Raw genomic sequence first — 26,458 nt, forward strand, 5'->3', positions numbered from 1 at the left:
ACAGATGCCAATCACAGATGGACTGTTATCGTGTAAATGAAACTTCAAGTCAAACTGCTAGACCTACCATACTATTAAAATGTCGGCAAATAACTTGTATTTAATGTATCGCACTGTTTATTTGTTTTTTGGTGTACAGTAAAGAATACTCTCTCTCTCTCTAACTTCGGAGGCGTTCATGACCACAGAAACTGTAAATTATTCCAGAACGTCTGAAGAAAATTTAGTCGAATTAAATTGAAATATACTATAAAGGAGTTTTAATTCTATCAACAACAAAAAAAATAAAATCAAGGCTATTACTACACGCGTGTTTACAACGGCTGTAAACCCAATTATGGAATAATTACCAAGCTATTAATCCTAGGAGTAATCCCATTCGATTCCCTAAGCCAACACCAGACTGATAATACTTGACTTAAAGCTGATATTCAATTATCAGATATAAATTATTCATAGCAATTATAACCTAGCTCAATATACATTATGCACACAAATAATATTATAAATATTTTTTATGTGACAATTAAAAATCAAGCTTATAACAAGAGTTGACTTTTAATTACTAACAATATTATCATTTCTGTTGCACATCGAAAATCCTTAGAACGCACACAACAGTATTTATTTAATAGTAACAATACACATTCAAAACACAGTAAAAACGTGCTTAGTACATAGCGCAATATGTTGTTATTTATACAGTAATAGTAACAATACACATTCCAACACACAGTAAATACGTGTTTAGTATATAGCGCAATATTGTTGTTTATTAATATCCGCTGTAACGTAAGTCGCGTGTAACTACTGCAATTAACTACCGATATCGACATAGTTTTGAAACTATCGAATACGTATTTAGTTATTGGAAAACGTGACATCTCTAGTCGGTCCGCAGTTCAGGATTCCTTTGCATAGTGTAAAACTCGTAATGCCTTCCCAACGTGTGTAGCCCAAATATACCGTGCGACTATTCAGTGGTGATGTATTGATTCGAATCTTATCTTTGCATTTTATATACCCAACAAAGCTGAATACATTTCTTACGAAGACACTGCTGCTAAGGATGTTTGTGGGTAAAGCAGAGTAAATTGACGAAGGAGGCCTGGAGAAGAAATATCTGGTCGTATGACTAAAAATATGAAATTTAAAATATTGCACAAATTTACTCAAAAATCGGTTGTCTGTAAAGTAGGTTTACTGACGATAGTTGAACGTGACACAGTGACAGAAAATACTGATGGAATGGTTTCATTTTTCAAAAGAAAATTTTAATTTTATTTGTTTGCTAGATATTTTGTATGGACAATTGACACCACATTCACTTTTCACTGAACTTCATACTTGACGAAAACATGTAAATGTAAATAATGTATAGCAGCTGTCCACGCGGATGCATCGCTCACTCAAGTAGGAGAGAGACAGATGTCGAACGCTGCCGAACGCGGAGGCCGATTGTGCCTCTTTGTCGCTCGTTGCGCGCTCTCGCTTGCACTTCAAGCCTTAAATGGAACGCCTCAATGAGTCATGTTTTTTCGTGCGTGCAGCCGGCTCCATCGAATTATAAGACGTTGTCACGTCAAAAATGTATTCGTAGAAAAACAAATTTGTCTACCGAAGACCTTTTTGCAGTAAAACTGAAATGTAACTAGCGAACGACTGAGGTTGTAAGTCGACTGCAGTGCCTGAATACATTGGTTATAACACTGCAAAATGAGAGAGACTTCACTTCACAGGTGGCACGAGTGCGGCGGCATACTCTCGCAAAGGATAAAGTTACCCGCACGTTGAATAGCACTCAAAGTATTGAGTATCGTCCGGTGGAATGGAATATTCTCGATAAAGAGCTACTTGTCCCGTTACTTGGTTGTTCTATGATTTTATCATTTTTATTACCGAGACTTCGTATGCCTTAAATTTGGAATGAACAACGAATGAACAACAATATATAAAGAGCTCAACATAAATTCCCTTTATTTACTTGCATAAAATGCGGTTGATTACAGTATATCCGGTTCTTATTAATGAAGTAATTAGTGCTTTCACGGCTTAATCTCATATTTTATTTATTTTCTGTTCATAATTTCCGACATTTGAAATACTTTAGTTTTCGTAGTTCCTGCCGACCAAATTGTTAAAATTAACACTGTCAAAGATCACTCTCACTCAAAGATCACTCACTCAAAGATCACACTTGTCACTCAAGATACTGATTCTATTCTTTGTGTTCAATGAAACTTAAATGTCAATTTTTATTTAATAAAAGCGATGGTCCCTAATTCTGATATTCCTATTTGTGCGTAACCACGAAAATTGTTTGTTCCGAATGTCGTCACTACATAGTATAAAACAAAGCCGCTTTCTCTGTCCCTATATCTGTCCCTATGTATGCTTAAATCTTTAAAATTACGCAACGGTTTTTGATGCGTTTTTTTTAATAGATATAGTAATTGAAGAGGAAGGTTTATATGTATAATAACATCCATTAAATAGTGGAGAAATCAATAATAAATTACAATTTCCGAAGCGATGCGAGGGCGGGTCGCTAGTAAACGATAAAATTAAAATAATATATATGAGATTAAACCATAAAAGTACCTTTGTTTATATCCATGATTGGTAAATAACCGAAACAAATGTTATAAAAATCAGACCACGTATCAAAGTCGGCATTGGATCCTAATTAGATTTGTCGTATCGTGGAAGGCGTGAAATTAAATTAAATGTGAAGCTCATAGCTAACCTCGAAGCTAATCACTGGATTCCCTCGGCCTCTCTATGAGTTTATATCATGATTAAAATATAGTTTTCGAGTAATAAAAAAAAAAAGATTATGAAGAAAGATATGATGATATCAAAGACGCTAAGGCGTTAAATGTAGAGGTATATCGTATGGAAAATTAATTGCCACGTTTCGAAAGATTTGAGTGTTTTTTTCTGTTATGTTCGTGATCATCCTGGAAAAAAATGGTGGTAAAGCGTATTGTAAGTTCGAACGAGTAAGTACCACTCCCTTTACAGTAGTGTTGGCGCGAAGTCATGTTTTTCGATTTAAACGATCGCCATTATACAATAAGTGGGGGTGGTGATGTCCACGAACTCCGGCTACCACTTAAAACCAGGTGAGCCGAGAGATCGCACATCCGTCTACGCAAAAAATACATTTTTGGGCTTGAGTTTCAAACTTTAACAAGATTTAAAATGTAATTTAAAATGGAACACAATAATCTGATTTAAGTCGTCATTGTCAAACAAAAGTAATTTTCTGTAAACGAAACGGCTTAAATTAAGACAACTGCTTCATTTAGCGATAAGTAGGTATATAGCTTGTGGCTAGCTTCGACCATCTGGATTGAAATGTAAACTAAAATGAACCTTACGTTCTTACCGTAGAGTTGAAAACATAAATCAGTACGTTTCTCTAAGTAATTATGAAAGTTTAACTTGAATGGGCAGTTTGTTATCTAACATTGGATGAATGACAAGTTTGCTTACCTTTATTATATCTTAAATAGGTATAAGAACACAGATGTTGCAGAGCAGTGTTTCTCAACCTTTTTTGTCGCGATGTTTTTAACGGTTCCAAAATTTTAACGGCACACAATGAAAAAGCTAAGTTTTTTTTTAAATATCAGTTACTTAAGTACCCGTAATAAATTACGCAAAAAAATTTATGATAATAATTTTGGCGCACTTTGAATTTGACGGCAAACAAGAATAGCTGCGGTACGGTTCTAATGAGAAGTTATACTTCGGTTACATAAATACAAAAAAAAACACAATGTTTTGTATATTCTGACTATATACTTTATATTCTAACAATGGACTTTAGATATGCAATAAAATTTAAGCTTACTGTTACAGACCTAATAAGAGTCTTTTTCGATTACAACCATACAATACTTTTTTTATTACCCACAGCCCATACCGCGGCTTATAGACATGGTAACCTAAATTTTGCCACTCATTTTAGATACGATGTAATTGCAATTGTATTGTATAATGGTTCTCTCACCCTTCAAACCAGAACGCAGAACTTCGCACCACAAATATCCACATGGTACTACCAACCAGTAATTATCGTCTCAAATTTAATATCTAAGATTAGAATGAATACATAATAATTATGTATGTATCACGTATAATTATTACCTATTAAGTTTATATATTGATTTACTATAACATTCTAAGTATAAGTAATAATTTATTTTATATTATCTGGTCGTTTAGTAAGCATAGCTAGTATACAGTTTTACTATTCATTATTCAAAGTACTTTCATCGCGGAATTAGTTCGTGAATAAGTTTGAATAGCGTATTTTCTTAGGAAAAAATATACTTGTCGAGAGCATTTACATCAGTACCATAATATCGTATAAGATATTCGGTATCTTGCTCTTGAAGCCACGACAACTTCAGGAGAATTAACAAACTTTTTTGAGTTATTAACAGAGATAAAGTGGACATGTATAAATGAAGTCGTATCATTGAAGTCGTCGTGGCCTAACGGATAAGACGTCCGGTGCATTTGTGTTTAACGATGCACCGGTGTTCGAATCTCAGGAGGGTACCAATTTTTCTAATGAAATACGTACTCAACAAATGTTTACGATTGACTTCCACGATGAAGGAATAACATCGTGTAATAAAAATCAAACCTGCAAAATTATAATTTGCGTAATTACTGGTGGTAGGACTTCTCATGAGTCTGCGCGAGTAGGTACCACCATCCTGGCTATTTCTACCGTAAAGCAGTAATGCGTTTCGGATTGAAGGGTGGGGCAGCCGTTGTAACTATACTTGAGACCTTGGAACTTATATCTCAAGGTGGGTGGCGCATTTACGTTGTGGATATCTATGGGCTCCAGTAACCATTTAACACCAGCTGTGAGCTCGTCCACCAATCAAAGCAAAAAAAAAATACGATTATCACTCAAAAATTATGTAGCGTAAGTAAGATCTTCAGCGCGAAAGTATCGCTTGCAGTCCAGTAAGGAATATGTTTAAAGAATACGTAAAAGGGATTTCGTTTGTAATAATAATTAAAGTCGCAATTGTTCGACTTTGAGAGGTCAAAGCCGCTTCATTTCGAATGTGTAAAGCGTCAGTACATTTTCCGCATTCAAATAATCCTACCGCGTAAGTTAGGTCTCGTTACGTAACTCTGATGTAACTGGCGATTTGCCTGTTTTGCACCCAAGTGACCGATGCCCCACTTAAAACATTATTATGTATTCACCGTATATTCGAGATCACGATTAATGGTTTAGCAATGGCAATCGGATCGCGAATATATCAATTTTCACTTTTGACTAATGATGTTTGTAGAGGACACTACAGGACGCCTACAGGCATTCGAGATGTGGTGCTACCGTCGCATATTACGCATTAGTTGGACGCAGAGGGTCAGGAACGAAACCGTGCTTCAGCGTGTTCATATGTCCCGGAAAATGTTGCCTTCTATCAAAAAGCGCAAGATAGAATATCTCGGCCACGTGCTCAGGAACGATCGATACATGCTGCTGCAGCTGATAATGATGGGCAAAGTGGACGGAAAAAGACGTGCTGGGCGAAGAAAAAAGTCATGGCTCCGGTATATCTGGGAGTGGACCGGTATTGCATCCGTCGAACAGCTGTTCCGGCTGGCTGCTGACAGAAATGAATACAGGAAGCTAACGGCCAAGCTTCAGGATTGAAGAGGCACTGGAAGAAGAAGAAGAAGTTTGGAGAAAATCTACATTGTAATTGTAATGGTAAAACGTTTGCGAAACAATAATGATCTAAATAGAAAATCTTTATGGCGTACAAATAAATGAATAATCAGGTACAAGGCACACGCTCGTAATCTGTAATCTGACACGTAATCCGCTTCCAAAACGGAATAATTCTATGTACTACGAGAATCAGAAACGGAAACACATACAAACGTTACATATAATACAAACCTTACACACAATACAATCATTGAATTTATACACATAGCTATTAAGCATGATACTCATACGAACTTTCAATTTTAAGTGGGATTCGAGCCCTCGGCCTGGTAGTCAGAGATGGTAACACCTGTGCTGCAGGGTCAATCAATTTAAAAAATGGTGATGGTAGGTAATTTGTTGGTAAAAAAAAACAATCGTTCTTGATTGGGTGGTGGGATTGTTGATATACATTAAATTTCTCAAGGTCGCGATATTTATGGACTTCGTTAACCACCTCACATAATGTGGGACGTTAACTCAAAAGCTATAACGAAATAATAATAATGATTTTATTTCCAACACCTTACCAAAAAAAAGGAAATCAGTTTTTCTTAAAAAATTACAATTATAAATCTTAAGTTATTGGAACCCCACTTCGGGTATAGGCCTTCTTCAGCTTACTCCATTTTTCCCTTGGCTTCCTGTTGTTGCTATTATTTCGTCAATCCATCCACTCGAAAGCCATACTACAACAATAAAAAAAACATTAATGTCTTTACGATGATATTTAACTTTATAAAATATGCGGTCGTAAAATGCTGTGAATATTGCATAAATGAATCTTAACAAACGCAATGTGGGTAATGACTTCCTTCGTAATAGGGTCTAGAACGAGATTACTTTCGCGGTCAATGTCAAAAGATGCTGACAGCACTATAAAGGCGATGTATTAGTATTCTGTCGCCGCCTGCAGACGCAAGTCAGGTGCTTTGGTAAGTAGACTATTGAATACGACATGAATACAAAATGATATCGTTATTTTCTCAAATTTTGAACGTAAAAAAAAGCGTTATGTATCCATATTTAACGGAAAGTGACTACGAGTTTCATTTTTTTTTTGTTTGATATTGAAAATAGGGCAAATGTAAAATATATTTTAAAAAAATGTATTTGTTTGAAAGAGGCTCATCAATATAGTATTTTCTTCGAATTTGGCGAATCGTAGATATATAATTAAAACTACTATTAGGATGGAATATATGAAATTTAAAATAAATAATATAAATTAGTTTCATAATAAAATTAATTGCAATGAAATAAAATGCTCGACCTTTCATTTCGTTCGTACCTTTGGAAGTTGAATATAATGAACTGAGGATGAAGAGAGTAAAATGAAGTTAGTTTAAATCAATAGTTATCTTCGCGAAAGTCAGACCGTCCAATTTCTCTTTAACCAAGTTTCCAGGAGTTTACACGTGTAAGAATATTTTAAGGTTTTGTCGACCTAATTTAGACGTCTTTATAACTTTGGGAAATATTATTTTCAATGGAAAACTTTCAGTGTCTTTCGAGTCACGATTACCATTCTGATTATTTTATACTACAGATATTTTTCAAGTATTTGGAGTATTCGAAGATTTTTTAATACTGCGGTATTTCCAATGGGAATTTAGTCCATGTTGGCCTCTTTCTCGAAGTTAGACCTATCTAGTTTGACAAATTGCACCAAGTAAAAAAAACCATTTGCAAGGGTAAATGCTCCGATCTTTTTTTATTGCTTTCTTTGAAGAAAGAGGAAGAGGAAGGATCTTTACTGGAGTGGGCCCAACATGGCCATTCGATATGACTTTCGTCTTGCCCATGTACATATTATGATAGAGGCTCTACTGAGATACTCACTGAGGCAGAGGCTCTACTGCGATACTGAAATCTTTCACAGCCCCAACAATTATATGTCATGATATCAGAAGGTCTCAGTTCTTTGACCAGTATGTTGATGGTAATGACATACGGCAATGAGACGTGGCCGCTCTTAATTGCCCTTATTAGAAGGGTTAAAATCGCTCGAACAGCAATAGAGAGGGCTGTCCTTCGATTTTATTACCAATCCAGTGATCCACAGAAGAATCATACCAACCGAAATAGTTTCAAGGAATACGAGGTTGAAACAGTCACATAGCTCGCAGTGAAGTTGGAACACAGACAGCTGGAGTCAAAATGTTCCTAAGTACTGACTACGGTCTAAAAGAGCCGTGTGTAAGGAATACCTTCACAGTGTAGATCGACGATCTGGTAAAGGTCGTGGGAATTCCCTGAGTGCGGACAGAGTAGGGCCGGTTGCGAGTAGGGACGGTTGCTATAGCGTATCTCTGGAAACTTCCAGCATCGGACTTACTTTTTATGACTATTAAACAATAACACATCACTAACATTTACAAATATTCTAATTTTATTTATGTATAATTTCCGTTTTAGTATATTTTTAATAGCTGCTAATAATGTGCAGTTCTATTTCCTAATTTCGAGTTCTAGTGAATCTCAGACGTCGAAGTTGTGACAAGTTCTCGAATGCGAGATGCACTATTCGATGTTATAGCTGCCTTCGTCATTATCCTATTATAATATGGCGGGAACGAGCCCGACACACGTAATTTGATATTAAACACGCCCCTGACAAGTGACGTGAGTGCAGTGCATAGCCCGTTCATTACCGTTATTAAAGGAGAAAGATTTCGTGTCGATGTACGTTCATAATACGTCATTTGTAACTTACCATTTGATGTTGGTGAAATATATTCTAAGGTTAATGATGAAAATAAACTTCCAAATAAAATTGTAGTTTTTAAAGTGAAACTTTTATTACATCGTCTCAAAGTTTTTCGTCTGTGTGTTGCATGTCGCGTGACGGTCGGCCGCGGAGTAAGGATAAAGTGAAAGACGCTCGTCAGAGCAGCCAAGGCCAATATGGCGGCGCCTATACTTCGCAGCAGCTGACCGTGTAGTGTATTAACTATTACTCATTTGTGCCAACGAAAAATTATAAATTTTATCCGTTTGATTTTTATCACACTATGTCATTTCTTTATCGCGAATGTCGTTTCAGTTTTAAGCTATTAAGCTATATTAGTTTTTTTCTCTTCTAATATATTATGTATAGGTATATATATTCTACTACCTCTGGTATATATACTACGTGCAGTGTTGGTTGTTGGCGTTTAGTAATTTGATATTAAGCAAGCGGTTGACAGGTGACACGACTGCAACGCGATTCTCACACGCGAACATTTTAGGTGCAGGGTTGTCAAAAATACGAAATGTTCGGAATGTCTGATAAAAACAAAAAAAAAACTATTCAATATTTTAATTAAGACGTACGTACTTTACGATTAGAAATGATTTCTTGTTTTGATTTTGTTGAGTTCAAAATTTTATTGAAATGAATATGCGTGAACTTATCTTCGCCAGTGTAAATTTTTGTGCATCGCTTGAAGACGAACATATAGAAGAACTTTTTTTTTATTATCCTGGCAGGCAGACGATCATACGGCTCAACTGATGGTAAATGGTTACCGTCGCTGATGCACGTCAGCAATGCCAGGGGTAGAGCCAAGCTGCTGCCTACCGCTTAATACTCTCCACAAGCCTCTTTTGAAGAAGGACATGTCATAATTTGGTACTATTACAATTAGTCTCAAACACAATGATTTTTTTACAATGTGAGTAATCGAGTTCACTGCTCACGGCGTTTACTGGTTACTGACACCTTTAGATATGACAAAAATGCCGCGTCCCACTTTGAGGTATGAGGTCGAAATTCCAAATTTAAATTGCAATAGTGGCTCTCTTGGGCTATAAAAATCAGAGCAGAAATAGGCAGGTTGGTTTTCCAAGAGGATCCACAATACTAAGTTGATTTCTTTAAGAGGATCTACAAAAATATAGACGCAGTAGAACTGAATGTTACCATGTACACAAAACAACAAAACAATAAATAAAGTATGTTTATAAATTGCTTGTGTTGTATATATTATATTTACGTGAAAAATATATTTTCCTATTTCACTAAAATCTAATTTCTTTTGTAAATGTCCCTCAAAATACCGATCATCCATTACGAAAGATTTAACTTAATGATCGTTATAGTAGTTTTAAAATTTAAATACCGGCAACCCTGAATTGTTCTATACGAGCTCACGTAGTTTATCAGCTAATGCATCTTCCGAACTGCGATGTGACTTGAGACTGCATTACAGTATCCCGAATGTACGATGTAATTTAAACTTTGACAAAGACATTGACGGATGTTAAATTAAAAACCATATATTATACACTTAATATTATGTTAAAAACTATTTCGAATGTCGTCACATTTGTTCACGGAACTGTCTAAAAATTAATAATTTATTTAAGTAATTAAAAAATTTTTTTTTTATTAAAACATTCCTTTAAGCTCTAGAGACTTTATCGCCAATACAGTTTTACTACTTAGAAAATCCGAATAGGTGTATGGACATTGTAACTATATACCCAATACGTAATTTATTTTTATATAATAATAATAAATAAGACTCAACGTATTGGTGACTATCTAATTGACTTTCTTCTACTAATAAGTAACATATTTTAATAAAAATATGTTAAAATCAATAAGTCAAATACCAAGAAACCATCAAGATATGGACAGCCAAATATATTTCAATTCATTAGATGATTTCGTCTTAAGCTTCGCTTCGTCTCAGTTTGAATGGTGAGAACGGCGCCATATTATACAACCAATGTTTAGACTCCAAATCTTTTTTATTTATTACATAGATGACTGAACGAGCTCACAGCCCATCTGGTGTTAAGTGGTCACCGGAGCCCATAGACATCTACAACGTAAATGCCGCCACTGCATATTGAGATATGAGTTCTAAGGCCTCAGTATAGTTACAACGGCTGCTCCACCCTTCAAACCGAAATGCCATACTGCTTCACGGTAGAAATAGGCAGGGTGGTGGTATCTACCCGTGCGGACTCACAAGAGGTCTTACCACCAGTAAAAATCTCAGGGCGGATGACCGTATTTAGAGTTGTGATGTCTACCCAGTAATCACTTAACACCAAATGGGTCGTGAACTCATTCAATACTTAATGCAATAAAAAAAACGCCTTCTCAAGATGGTCTCTTGCTAACCGAAATTTGTAAAAACAATCTTATATTATATATGATTAAAATAGTGTTTGATTAGATCTTCCATAACAACTTTTCAACATAAAAAAACGATTTTAAAACGTTCTTATTTTCACGTTGTCTTCAATTAACGCTTGACTGAGAAGAGTCTTCTTGAGTTCACTCGAATTTTGTAGTCACCGCGTCGTCTTGTGTCTTCTTCTTCTTCCCGCTTCACTCATCTTCTTTTTTACTTCTTGTTCGTCGACTCTTTTTTCTTCGTCGGGGGCGGTTGCTATTCTCCTCCAATCTTTTTTTTTACAATTTTTTCTTAACCTAAGTAAACCTATCTTAATCTAGCTTAGATCTAAGTGACGGCAGCGCGCCGCTCCTGCATTCCTTTTAGTGCCGAGGCAGCGCGTGCCTCCACACTTACGGCCTGGCCACGGGGATAGGCGGTGCGAACAGCGAAGCGGTGGACGAGGCGACCATTCGCGCAGCACCGTTTGCAGGCCACGGGTACTCACGTTCGTTGCCGCGACTAGTAAGGAAGTCCGACAGCGAAATGTCTATATCGAAATTATCTCGATATTGCTTACAAATTAATAGTTTTTTGGTTCAGGACCTATTATTTGGAAATTATTGTGAAGTACATGATTTGAATAAGAATCGGAGTATACCTATGGAGAATTCCACAAGAAGTACGAGAAATACTTTGGGTGGCTAGACTTCCAAGTAGCTGGTCTAGCTAGTATTTCAGCTATTTTATTTTTTTATTGCTTAGATGGGTGGACGAGCTCACAGCCCACCTTGTGTTAAGTGGTTACTGGAGCCCATAGACATCCACAACGTAAATGCGCCACCCACCTTGAGATATAAGTTCTAAGGTCTCAAGTATAGTTATAATGGCTGCCTCACCCTTCAAACCGAAACGCATTACTACTTCACGGCAGAAATAGGCAGGGTGGTAGTACCCACCCGTGTAGACTCACAAGAGGTCCTACCACCAGTAATTACGCAAATTATTATTTTGAAGATTTCATTTTTATCACACGATGTTATTCCTTCACCGTGGAAATCAATCGTGAACGTTGAGTGTTGTTGAGTACGTATTTCATTACAAAAATTGGTACCCGCCTGATATTCGAACACCGGTGCATCGCTCAACACGATTGCACCGGACGTCCGTTAGGCCACGACGACTTTAAAAATATAAAATAAAAAATAAATAAAAAATATAAAAATTTCGGCGTTAATTTTTCGCGGCGAAAACAACTAAACTCATTTAATCACTGCACTATTCGCCGCGACTACCGCTCGACTCCGTGGCTCGCGCCGTCCGTATTCATGCATTTGTTTTGCTCGCCCGCCGCATCGCGCGATTCGCTCGGTACATTTCGCCGGTCGCTTCGCCGGTCGCCGGTGCGCGTGGCTTGTTAGGTACATTTCTATGCGCTTATTTTAGTCGCTAGACGCTTCGCCGTTCGCACCGCGCGAATATTCGCATCGGCGAATGTCCCGTGGCCAGGCTGTTAAGCCTACAGTCTCAATTTGTACTCTTGTGAGTTAATTATCACTAGTATCGTTTCTCAGTGTGAAGCCTACACATGTATGTTAACGATTCTCTGACTATAATCTCTGATTATTTATCTCTTAAAACTTTAGTTTCATGTTCATGTTTTTCATGAAGCCGGCTAGAAATAAATCGTGATTTGTTTTGTATTGCAGGTTTCGAATTTTTTAATTTCAAATTCTACTATTATCACAGAAACTTTACGATTTATATTAATTTTATGCATTAATATGTAACAAAACAGAAGAGAAAGAAGAAGAAAAATTTTCTACAACACAAAAAAAGGTTTATTATTAACATTTATACTGGTGGTAGGACCTCTTGTGAGTCCGCACGGGTAGGTACCACCACCCCGCCTATTTCTGCCGTGAAGCAGTAATGCGTTTCGGTTTGAAGGGTGGAGCAGTCGTTGTAACTATACTTGAGACCTTAGAACTTGTATCTCTATTGGAGTCGCGCATTTACGTTATAGATGTCTATGGGCTCCAGTAACCAGGTGGGCTGAGTTCGTCTACACATACAAGCGATAAAAAATAGATTCTTTAAGATGAAACAGAAATTTGTTGTCATATTTTTAAAACTGATAACACTAAATACTCGTTGAAAGGCTTTCAAAGAAAAACGTTTCAAAAAACAAAGAATAACAGGAAATCAGTTAAGAAACACTGAGACAAAATGTACCGAATTGTTTTGTCTGTGACTGTTTATATAGATTAGTAGTACTCGCTCCGGGGCACTTGTTTAATAATAAAACAGCTGAGTGTTATCTCTGTACAAACAATCCGGATGATCCCAGTGGAAATCAATGCCTTAAATCTCGGTATAAATTTCAGCACACGTAATAAATCATAAAACAAAAAAATAAAAGCGAGGTCACTTCTAATCGCTCGTGAATTTTTTGTGTAAGCGATTATGAGTTTTAAATTATACACATTGTGCCTTAGCTGCAGCGTTAGAATATACCTAAGGAAAGTTCAGAGAGGAGACTGCGATTGCATTGGTCAAAATGGTACTTTAGAAATTTTAGAAGTGACGGCGTATATTTTGTATAATACTAGCCGTACTCAGCCGCTTCGCTGGGCATTTAAAATTAACATTATCTATTAAGTACTTGTATTTTCTACATGGATACCCAGTTTCAAGTCAATCGGATGCATGGTTCAGTAGTTATAACGGAACATCCGTAAAAACCACTGTAGATTTATATATTAGTACTAGCTGACCCGGTAGACTTCGTAGTGCCTCAATCGATAAATAAAATACCTGAACTTTTGTATAAAATAAACTTAAAACAAACAAAAGGAATCCGTCCGACGGGGGACACAAAAAACAAAATGGTTATTTTTATTTAATTCCGAGTATTTTCATATTTATCTACCTTTTAAACCTTCTCTGGACTTCCAAAAATAATTTAAGACCAAAATTAGCCGAATCGGTCCAGCCGTTCTCGAGTCTTAGCGAGACTAACGAACAGTAATTCATTTTTATATATGTATATAGATAGATGTCATTCAACGCAAAAATAAAGGATAGTGGTAACTACCCGTGTAAGCCTAAATATGATATTTATCTCAATAAGAAAATTATATTTGAATTCTACTTATAAGTGACTTCCCTAATAGATATAAAACACACTTCTAAATCAGGGAGACAATATTACTAAGGAATCCTGAACTTGTTGACGGGAGATTTTCATATCTTTTTTCTGAGTATTCCACAAGTTTTAAGAATGACATTTAATAATTACGGCACCGTGAATAAAGTGTGTAAAAAGTGCTGTCAATATTTACGAATTACAATTTAATGTGGATCGTGCGACACATCTATTTTAAACTAAATTTATCTGAATTTGCCATCCCTAATAATAATTTCTTTTGAAATATGTACATATTTACAATTTAACCACTTTTTGTTATACCACATTTTTACTTACGCCCGTTTAGCTAGTCAATTAATCACTTCGTTCTAGTTATCAATCACGTTTATACGTAAGGCTTATTAATAATTATTGATAAATCGATTCATGAATTTGTCGATACAACGAAGTTTCCATCATATTACGGAACACATTCATGAACTTGGAATTACCAATTTTGTATCAAAAATTAATACGATTAAAAGTTAGAAAATTAACGCCAGAGCGTGTTCGATACACGCACTGTATTTTATATTTAATTATAGATAAATAATACGTATGTTTGTCCAATAAATTACTGTAGCACGCCGGAACGTATTCCGCGCATACTTATTGTTTTTTTTTTTTTGTAAGGATTGTTTATTAATACGCTTTTATTAGCTTTAGACGTATATCTGTTAGTATGTTAGTATGTAACGGAATCTTTAAACATTACTTTGACCCCCTTCAAAACGTCGGATTAACTCGAAATTTGGTAAACTTATTAAGGACCGATGACAATTCAATATTTAAAGAAAATTGTAAAATTTTAAATTTAACTAAAAAATGAAAAATAAGTAAAGCGTGGGCATCCCCACGCTTTTTTTTCAGTAGTTAAAAGTATTTTATGAACAGATGTGAGTAGAAGGGTTATTTTGATAATATCCTGAAAAGCACCCCACGCTTTTTTTTTACAACAAAATCATTTTTTCTTACACTATTTTTAACTCAAGTTAATTAAAATTTGTTTTCTATTTTTAGTTGGATTTTCTATAAAAGCGTATTTTGTTAGTTTTTTTAAACTATTATTTATTATTTATCTAATATTCGCGTCAGATAGTGATGAAAATATTCTCAGTACTGGCATGGATAAATTATATGAATCCAGGCTGAGTTTCGTTATACAATGAGAGCATTCTTTGTCTGCCGCAGTCAAAAATAAACCGGAGGTTTTTAGTGTCTGATTTTGAATTAATACTGCTCGACGTCTTTGATTACCCACGGTTTGACAGTCTGATAATACCATGACACTGTTAAAGGTGTTTCGGATTTTAATTCTTCATTCAATTTTAATTTAGTTATTCTTTTAAGAGTGAATATGTCAAAATTTATAGCACTACATAATTGTTATTTTTATTTAATTTCAGGTATTTTCATATTTATCTACCTTTTAAACCTTCTCTGGACTTCCACAAATAATTCAAGACCAAAATGAGCCAAATCGGTCCAGCCGTTCTCGAGTTTTCGCGAGACTAACGAACAGCAATTCATGTTTATATATATAGATTATTTATCATTGCCTTCTATGATAGACCATTTTTTTTGTGGAAACATATTGTGTATAAATGCAGTTTCGAATCTAGAATGTAGGGATTGCTTCCATGTTGAAAAGGAGATGACGGAATCATCTCAAATAACTCTTCAAAATACTCATAGAACATGCAATTATTACATATTTATATTACATATATTACATATAGATACATTATTTACAGCATTATTTTTCAGATTTTATTCTGCAACCTTGTTTAATTATTGTAGAAGATAAAACGAACTCGATAACAAGTGTAGTTAGTTTGTGCCATTTTCAATTTGATAACCTTTCATAATATTAATACTGTCGTGTTTTTTCAGGTATGTAAACAGGCTTCCAGTCAGAAAATGTCTATTGTGAGTACGTTGTGGTAGTATTCATTTAATTCTTTTCATCTGAGCGATTTTCGCTTTTATCGCGATGTAGATAATGTACAAAGTAGATTTTGAAGCGTTTAGGACACTTTCGAATGAAACATGAAAAAATATTTCTATAGCTTAACGTACTAATTTTGATATTTTATTACATAAGTAAAAAAAAAAATTCTTGTGACTAACGTAACTTGTCTTTTATTCGTAAAACTATATTTTTACTCTGTGTTTTTCTGTTCGACGCGCCTACGACCGTTTATGCGATATATGTAGATATTTTTCTATGAATGTGTATATATGACTTTATATGAAAGATTACTCGTAGATTAGACAGTTTGACAGATTATAATAGATTAGACAGACTTTATATGAAAGATAAGATTATATGAAATATTAGATTAGATACGGAAGCCTTAGCTAATACTTTCGTAAAGCATAGTCGTAAACTTCTTTTAAGTTAAGAGCCGCGGACAAGTCCATTTGTGGTAAAAATAGGGTAGCCAAAATCGCACTTACACTGGTGGTAGGACCTCTTGTGAGTCCGCACGGGTAGGTACCACCGCCCGGCCTATTTCTGCCGTGAAGCAGTTAATGCGTTTCGGTTTGAAGGGTGGGGTAGCCGCTGTAACTATACTGAGACCTTAGAACTTATATCTCAAAGATGGGTGGCGCATTTACGTTGTAGATGTCTATGGGCTCCAGTAGCCACTTAACACCAGGTGGGCTGTGAGCTCGTCTACCCATCTAAGCAATAAAAAAAAAAAAGCACGCACAACTAATTGCACACAAAACCTTCCCGGAAATAAGGCAAAGAGTCATTTCGCGTACTAATTACGCTCACGTATCTTTCATCTACGGAACAAAATGTAACAATTAATGTTACGTTGTAATAAGCACCTCGAAAACACACGCTAATGATCGTATTCATTGTCTCAAACGTGCAATTAACACAAACGCGCCTGAATGCGAAATAAATTACTTGAAATTCAACTCGTAAACCTTAAGTCAAACGTCAAGCGTGCTGAACACCGCTCGAGATAAAGGCTGTAAACTTTATTGGCTTTATTACGCTGACGGCTTGTGGCAAAAACCGTCCCCTTAAGAAGCAGCACGACATCCGTATCGTAAAAAACATCGTATGTATCACGACCTACCGAACGACTGTGTATCGTAAAACTCAGTAATATGGCTTCAATTTGAATGGTTGAAAGTCAGCTTTAACGCTTTTGCAACGAGAGTCCCCATCATAAACGCGAAGACATCTTTGATGTACGCCCTCCCGCCTCGAGCACAGAACGTTTTCATAGATAAAGTGCATTTCGATATTAGAAGTTTGAAACATAGTTTAAAAGTGAAAAGTACGGTATAAATTGTTTCCTTCAATACCCTGTCTGTGTCCTACGAAATAGAGGGAGGCATTGAAATGGCCTGTTTTTATTTATTAAATGTCCTTGTAAGAAGATATTTATTGTTGTTTGTATAATGTTTTATGGATTGTGTTAATGCTATTATGTATGAATCGAGGCGTCGAGGGGCCGGGCTGTCGCATATGATAGTTGGTTATTGAACTCGTCAGCTCAGGAATCCATGGTGGATTTTGATGTTTAGGAATCATCGAAATATTTAGACCATAGTGTTGACTTTTCAGTATTTCAATTATACAAACAGTTAAAGTCCTTAAACAGTTAGGGATTGCAATAATAATTAGTGATTTAGAGCTAATTGTTTAGTTTGTGTGTAACCACTACCCGTGACCGCAGTCAACCAGAGAATGAAATGACTTGACATTCGCTCGCCATTGTAAACAGATTAGACGCCTACATTAGCCTACGCTTATATTAGACGCCCTTAGCTCTAACACCAGGTAACCGTACTCGTCGAACTCGGCAAAGAGCTCGACGAGTAACCTAACCCATGCATCAGCCTGCTAAGTTTTTTACCGGATCTTCTCGGCGGGTCGCGATTCCGATCCGGTAGTAAATTCATTCGCGAAGCAGCTGCTCTCGAGTTGTTAGGTCTCCTTCGGAGGCGCTCGTTGCTGTCAGCTAATCCCACCCCTCCTGGCTGAGCGTTTACTCGCCCACCTGTCCTGGTGAAACTGAAAAGGCCTCCGGGCCACCAGCAATCCTTCAAACATTGATTTTAACACATCATTCGGTGTTATCCGCTCTTATTTAAAATGATCATTTAGTCGAATGCAAAATAATAATTTGTTATCAAAATAACAGAAAAAATTAGCAAAAGATTATAAAAATAACAACAAAAATTATAACTCTTAAAATTAAGTGATTCACATTATTTAAAAATATTTTGTGCCGCTTAATGCAAACAGTGCATTACTGTTGAAACTTCAACCTATTTAAGAATTTTTGAAAGTAGGTACTAAAGTTGCGCTTTAGTTTACTTGCTATGTAAATCAAATGCTAAATTTAGTTTTAATTAATCGTATTATAGCCATGTTTTTTTACTCTTATTTATTTCAGTTGGCCAAGAACTGTGTTTGTGATATACATTGATTTCGAAATACGTAAATGAAGCCGCAACACATACTATCACACAGCACACACACACAAACAACGAGTATTAGGAAGTCATATGAACTCCATGAAGTCACAGATCCTCGATCGACAACTGCACACAGGCATCGCTCACAAATTACACAACATCACAAACAATCGTTCGCCCCTACCCAGTATTATTACTATTGGAATGTTTTAACAAGAAAATTGACCTGTAAACTATGTAGGGTCTGGAGCACAAACTCGACAACTAGTTTACCATATTGTGATTACCCTCGGGATCTGAGTTGGGCTGCGAATGTTTGAATGGATTCTGTTGCGGATGTTGTGTTATTGATTCGTTGGAGTGATTCGATTTCAACTAATGGAGAAACGCAGAAATATGGTAATTTAGCATTCAATGTCAATTATCGCATCAATGTCAATTATAACAGCCTGAAGAAAGAGTGACTTCTTGTATAACGGTATGCTGTAATTTAGTCTTGCCTCGTGTAAAATTTAATTACAAGAACGAAAAAATCACGCACAAAAATATGATACCAGCTTAATACCACAAATGCGTAGCATATTTACGACGATGGAAAAACATTTTTTTCGAAAAAAAAAAATCACAACACACGAAAATCGTGTTATATGAATCCCAGAATCGCTTTCACACGTCGTGACGCACATACGTGTAGATTGTAGATGTATAGAATTCGCAACTCATAAATACACGGATTCCGTCTTACCTGTGGTAGCTAAAACGGATATTGTGTATACTAAATGTGGCGGATACGTTGAAATCTCGATACGGGCTCGTGGAAAGCGGATTATCCGATTATTTGTAAACCGGGATTGCGATGTATCCGATTCTACGTCGCCTACTTGTTATCATACCTTGTTACTGTTTTTATCCTTACCTTTTTTTTTTCAGCAAAAGAGAAAGGGAAGGATTAACTGTGTTTGGATAGGGACTCACTTTAATGGGGTTGGATGTCTTTGTCGTTCCATTGTAGCCCGATAACCAAGACTTACTTAGTATATGAGGATAGGAAACGGGAAAACAAATGCCTTGAAAAAAGAAAAAACGGAAAAATTAATCGATTTTAGACCTTATATTCTCACCTTAGAAATTTTCACTTCAGTAATACAAAAACAAGCAACTTTGGAAACTGTAGATTTGCATGTCAGATCTATGGAATTCATCTAGTACATTAAATAAAATAATTAAAGAGAAAGTTGCATTTTGCAGAGCAAATATTTTTTCATTGAAATTGTACAATCAAATCAAACAAAGAATGGAGCATTTTTAACTAAAACACAACCATCCTTAATAAATCACAGCTTACACGTAATAAATTAAATAAATCCGTGAAATATGTAATTTTTATTTGGACGCATATAAAAAAAAGTGAAATTGCTTTCCTGATGTTATAAAAATTTAATAATCTCAACTTCGGTAACGTGCGGGCGAACAAAAAATATATTCCCTAACGCGTGCAAACTTTGGCTTTGTATGGAGATAGATTTGCTTTGTGGGTTTAAAAAAAATACGTATCCTACTTCAAATGAACGGGAATTTTATATTATATATACAAATATTACTGACGTTCATGTATGATTTATTGAAATATTAATTATACTTTTAATAATGTAGGCAGTAATCAGTTAAAATATTCTATATAATACGTTATCTATTTACGAGTAATTTGAGACGAACGCAACGATCTTTTTTTAATTCAAATGTGGTCTACTCTTATGACTTCGTGACTTGTGATTCTGAATTTGTATCTCTGCAAGGCAATTCAATAAAATTGTATAATTGTAAATAACCAATACAGACAGCACGGATAGATTTAATTTCTAATTAAACTTCATTTACAAGCCACGCGTACCTTCAGAGGAATTCTCGCTGTGAAAATCGTCCATAATGCAAGAAATTCATTTTTCTGTTCATATCGTTTCCGTATTCGATTAGATTGATTTGTGAAATGTACTTTTTCTTTCATCTTCAGATGTAATTTGTACGTGTCTTAAAAATCTAACTGTATTTAGACGGAAGCCATTCATTAATGCGTCACGGGGGAGGTTTTGCTGCCGAAAATTGTAAATTGATGTTTTAGTATTATGGTAATGGTTCTATGATGTAATCCTGGGTTTATGGGTGGCGGCGATAGTAGTATCTTGTATAAGATTTACTTGGAGTCAGTCTAAGTTCAAGTAGTAAATAATTTGAAGAAAAAAAAACTTTGAATGTTCTCAAAAATTCGAAACCACATACATTTGTCTACATTTACTTCACATCCACGTTGGCTTTAAAGTTTTTTGTGGCACACTTTTGATATCCATCATCAGGGTGACTCAATATTGTACTTTTAATACCTCTACAGTCATCAGAATTTCTCTAATTCCATGATGACGTAATAATTGAAAGTTTAACAATTTTATGCTAAATTTTTGTTCCCTGCCTAATTGTTGGTAGGCTAAAGGGCTATTCCAACTACGCGTGGATTGATAGGAGAATACACGGAACTGAACCAAGCAAGACTTGATAATTAACTATAAAAACTAGCAAGAGCAGTGCTTCGCTGAGTCTACCTCCACCGAGAAACTCAGTGGTCTTAACCTAAAAGCTTTGTTACAGTTTCTGTTCTTATTATACTCAGAGGTTAAGCTAACGTGTGAAATCTATAAATAAATAAATCAAAGTTAAATAAATCAAAAGTTGGACATTATCATGCTATGAATTATGCTTGTATAAAAAATGTAGTTAGATCAGACTTCATAAACATACTCTAGTTCTGTTTGGTTTATCGTAATGATTACAGTTGGTTTTTTTTTGTCCTATAGACTGGTTAACGATATCCGTTCGTCCGATATTGGTCCGTCTATTGTTAAGTAAACAGTTACCAGAACTCATAGACATCACAACGTAAATACCGCTACTGACTAAGACTACTATCTAAGACACGATGTCTAAATAATATAATACTATGTATAAAGGCCGTGCTTTCTTTCAAACTACACACATTACTGCCTTACGATAATCATAGAGGAAGTGGTGATACTTATCCGTGCAGAATCAAAAGACACCCTTGCACAATCTATACTAATATTACAAAGCTGAAGAGTTTATTTGTTTGAACGTGCTAAAAAAATATTTCAGTGTTAGATAGCCCATTTATCGAGGAATGCTAATTTAACATCACGCTAAGACCAATACAGGCGGAGCACCAATAAAGAATGTTTCAAAAGCGGGGTTATTTTTACCTTTTGAGAGCTTCCGCTGCGTGCGCTGCAGAAACGGTTAAAGTTTCGCTAAAATAATGTATGACAGAATTGTTCCCCTTTAAAAGATCTAAAAAAAAGTCCGCGACAGCATATGTCTATTTGTGAAGGCTGGCTCATTATAACGTTTTTTATGTTAACCAAATTTATTCTAAAATAAAGCATTCTCACACAAATCTATTTGTGAACTATTTAACGCGGACGAATTCGCGGGCAAAAGCTAGTAAATAAATAAAATAGCTACTATCGTTAATTCGACTTCCAGCATGGCCGGCGTCCTCTTGTAAATAACTAAATATCCTTTTAGTTACACGCACTTTAATACGCAAAGATTTCATGCAGACGGATAAACAGATTAAGGCTGGTTTCCCTTTTGAAGGACTCCCTTTTAATGGATTTCGCTGTTTGGCGAACAACTTTTCCTACGAATCACTTAATCTGCCACTTCTCGGGATATATTTTATTTGATTTATGAACGTGTGACGCCACGGAGGCTAGACGAAAACATTTTTATTTTCGATTTTTTTTTTCGTCGAGCATTTTATGGATGGAAGTTTCAGGGGTAGGTAGGCGATTGTCCGTGACACGACTATTTCCTTCGTCGTTACGTAACGTAAGGACGTACATGTGTTTACTTATGAATTGTAACTTATCTCGCTAAAATTATTTTGTACTAGCTGTACCCGTCCGCTTCGCTGGGCATTTAAAATTAACATTATTATTTCTCACCCCCACAAAGATTTTCATCATTAACGCCCCCGCAACTGGTGTAGGGAGTCCAACACTCATATAAATATTAGCCTATCCATTAAGTACATGTATTTTCTACATGGATACCAAGTTTCAAGTCAATCGGATGCATGGTTCAGTAGTTATAACGGAACATCCGTAAAAACTACTGTAGATTTATATATATATAATAGATTGAATCACGTATATGATCAAGAAATAAAGGTATATATTTTAGTAAAAAAGTTGATTACATTATGTGTGAAATCGCTTAATCACTTCAAATAAACACGTAATGATAAACTTGAAGTTTATTCACTAAAATCTAAAAGACCACAAGAGTCAACGACCTTATAAAGCCATATTCAATGCCCTTTAACGTAACCGTTGTGTCTCTAGATCGTCCCGACAGGACTAGAAATTGGAGACACGAACAGGAGACAGTTAAATTATACCAATGTCCCTAGTTTATAAGAAGTTGATAACAAAACGTTTTAAAACGGATGTGTCAATTTATGTGTTTAGATGTGAGAACAAACTGGGCATAGTGGTTTTATCATCATACAATACATATAAATTTAAATATTGCTCAATATTTTCTTTTATTTAATCGCGTAAATTATAATATTGGTCCCCTCCATGATGTTTCCCGAGCACTATGACATGTCCTTCTTCAAACAAAGCTTCTGTACTTGACGCTAGGCAGCGGCTTGGCTCTGCCCCTGGCATTGCTGAAGGCCATGGGTGACGGTAACCACTCACCATCAGGTAGGTCGTATGCTCGTCTGCCTACAAGGGCAATAGAAAAATAAATGCATAAGTCCATGGCCTACTCACTGATAAGTGGCTACCAGAGCTTATAGACACTGCAACGAGAATTGCAGACAACTTGAAACGTGATGTCGAAGTCGTATATCGAAGTTGTGATACAGCTACCCCACCTTTCAAATGAGAATTTATGTGCCTGTTTGATGTGTGATGGCTGTTTCGCGGCAGAAATAGGCTGAAAGATGTCTATGAGGTTACAACACACCTTACGAACCTTTACTTGTTTACATTTATGAATATATACATTACTAGCTGGCTCGGCAAACGTTGTCTTGCCATATAAATTATTACTAGGAAAGATAAATAACCTAGATATCGACTGCAGCGATTTGTAAATCTAAACCATTCTCGAATCCACCTGAAGATACACAGAATATTTCATTAAAATCGGTCCAGCCGTTTAGGAGGAGTTCAGTGACAAACACACGCACAGAAGATATATATATATATATTTAAAGATTACTACTAAGTTGACTCAACGCTTATTTACATCATCCATGTATCGCGAGTAAACGGGTTAATTCAATCTTGACAATTTATCGGACCCAGTTTCTAAGACTTAGTTAATCCCGCAATTATTTTAGATACCACCATTTAAGACCTGTCTTGGGCAGAACAGACATGGCTAATTTGCCTTAATGCCCTTTACCCTTGTCTGCATTATCCATTAACTTGTGACATGCTTAATTCGCTAAGTGCTGTGGTCAGTCTTTGGGCCGAGGTCGTTTTGACGGCGGAATTATACAGGAAACGCTTTTCGCTATCAGGCATGTTTTCGTCCGAATAATTCGTTGATTTGTTCTTGTGATGAAACTGCGAAAAGGAAAATCGCTACGACTTGTAAATATTGTATTGGGTTTAGGTTTTCTTGTTGATTAAACGTAATATAACAAATCAAGTCTTATCTATACTAATGTATAAATCTACAGTGGTTTTTATGGATGTTCCGTTATAACTACAGAACCATGCATCCGATTGACTTGAAACTTGGTATCCATGTAGAAAATACATGTACTTAATGTATAAGCTAATATTTATATGAGTGTTGGACTTCCTACACCAGTAGCGGGGGCGTTAATGATGAGAATCTTTATGGAGGTGAGAAATAATAATATTAATTTTAAATGCCCAGCAAAGCGGACGGGTACAGCTAGTCTTTTATATAGTTGTAACGACACAATAGTAAGATACGTTGATTATAGAATTAGATAAATTTTGTGGCTCTATTGATATCGATGAAGATCTAAAATTTAATGTGTGCTCAATGGACTATCCAAAGAGAAATGACTCAAGAAAATATTGAGTTCTTGATACTCTGCTTCGTTGTAAATCTCATGATCACTATCGTACTGAATTTTAGAGCTAGTAACATCTGTCTATGTTTGCTATTATTCCTCTTTGAGTGTTATCAATACAACTCAATGAATTACTCCGACAATAAACATGGCATTGGCAGTTTATCTTTATTATTCGAGAATTATTCGAGATGATACCGGCATCTCGTTTTTACCACCGCACCGTCCGCCACCGGAGTAGAGTTCATCCATACTACCTGGAGCCACTGCGGTCATCCACAGTGCGCTTCCAGAGATCTTTTTTGCCACGCACCATCCGGCTATGGAATGAGCTCCCCTCCACGGTGTTTCCCGAGCGCTATGACATGTCCTTCTTCAAACGAGGCTTATGGAGAGTATTAAGCGGTAGGCAGCGGCTTGGCTCTGCCCCTGGCATTGCTGAAGTCCATGAGCGACGGTAACCACTCACCATCAGGTGGGCCGTATGCTCGTCTGCCTACAAGGGCAATAAAAAAAAAATACTAAAACCGTATTGATTTAACTAACCCAATACTGAATTCATATCACTGGACAATCTGAAGACATCCCCTTTTTCGTGTTGCTACATATCAGATTTGTCTTGTGACCGCAGGGACAATATAAAAACAGGTGAATCGGAAGACGATATAGGCTCATAATCGCCGACTTCTGCATGAAATCAACGTTCGTCACTCGCTCAATCTCAATGAAACCTTGGCCTGTTTTGGATTGTAGAAATGACCAAAATGTATTACCCTATTAACTGAACCACCTTTGTTTAAGTAAATCTTGGGTCTTGACTCCAGTTTAAATTATTTATTCGAGCGTAAAGGGCAGAAGCGAATATCTCTGGAGTTGCTATTAGCAATTAATGAGAAATATTTCTTTAAACCTTATAGTTTCGGTACGAAAACTCGATAGGGCACACTACGAAAAAATGATGACTTTATATTCTATTTATTTTTACTTATTTATTTATGTGCATAAATAGCTGTACGAAGTTGGATATATCCACTTCGCAAAATATCCCTCGAGCTACTTACTTGTTTTGCATTTTCTTTTGCCATTACAATTATTTACTCATGAAAATTCACTTGTTTTTTGTGTAAAATACAATAAACGATTGTATTATTAGAATTCCCATAATATAATATGTATGAGTAATATATGATTTGGGAATGGCAAAATAAGTTTTGATGATATACATATAGGTTGAATCTATTATCATACCATTTTTGAACATTTATGTTGATAAGTATTTTACCAGGAAAAGGAGGTATCACTACATAGTATAAAACAAAGTCGCTTTCTCTGTCCCTATATCCCTATCTATGTATGCTTAAATTTTTTAAACTACGCAACAGATTTTGATGCGGTTTTTTTGAAGTTAAAACTTCTTTAGAATCGTTGTGATTTCAAACCGGATGCAACGGAAAAAACGACAGGTAAGAGACACAAATACAAAAATGTGTAGGATGAAGCCAGCAAAGAATGAGACAGAAATATACATACTATTTAATACAGCGCCATCTGTGAGATTTTTTAATACTAACGTGTGTATGAAAGCTCTTGTAGTGAATTTTAATTTAGGATTATACGTGAAATTAAAATATCAATTCACAGAGGGCGCTACCTTACAATTATTTACTAATGACAAAATTTTACATATACTTAAGACGTTTAGGATAATTGTATTTTAATTTTGGAAGGTTTCACTTCTACCACGTGTGAATTGCACACATGTATTTTTTTAATAGATAGAGTGATTGAAGAGGAAGGTTTATATGTATAATAAC

At 35.7% G+C, this 26,458-nt stretch overlaps 1 protein-coding gene and 1 long non-coding RNA gene across 7 annotated transcripts in view; one reads left to right on the forward strand and one right to left on the reverse strand.

The window, feature by feature from the left end:
- LOC101735585 (semaphorin-1A) overlaps positions 1-26,458 on the forward strand; it is a 502,867-nt gene that overhangs the window by 120,970 nt on the left and 355,439 nt on the right. The window lies entirely within an intron of this gene.
- LOC134200690 (uncharacterized) lies at positions 6,251-8,674 on the reverse strand. The gene is made up of 2 exons (XR_009975706.1): positions 8,472-8,674; positions 6,251-6,444 (listed from the first exon to the last, which is right to left on the reverse strand). It is a non-coding gene; the product is annotated as an uncharacterized LOC134200690 (long non-coding RNA).

The sequence above is a fragment of the Bombyx mori genome, chromosome 19 (genome assembly GCF_030269925.1).
Source record: "Bombyx mori chromosome 19, ASM3026992v2".
In the NCBI taxonomy this organism is placed as follows: Eukaryota; Metazoa; Arthropoda; class Insecta; order Lepidoptera; family Bombycidae; genus Bombyx; species Bombyx mori.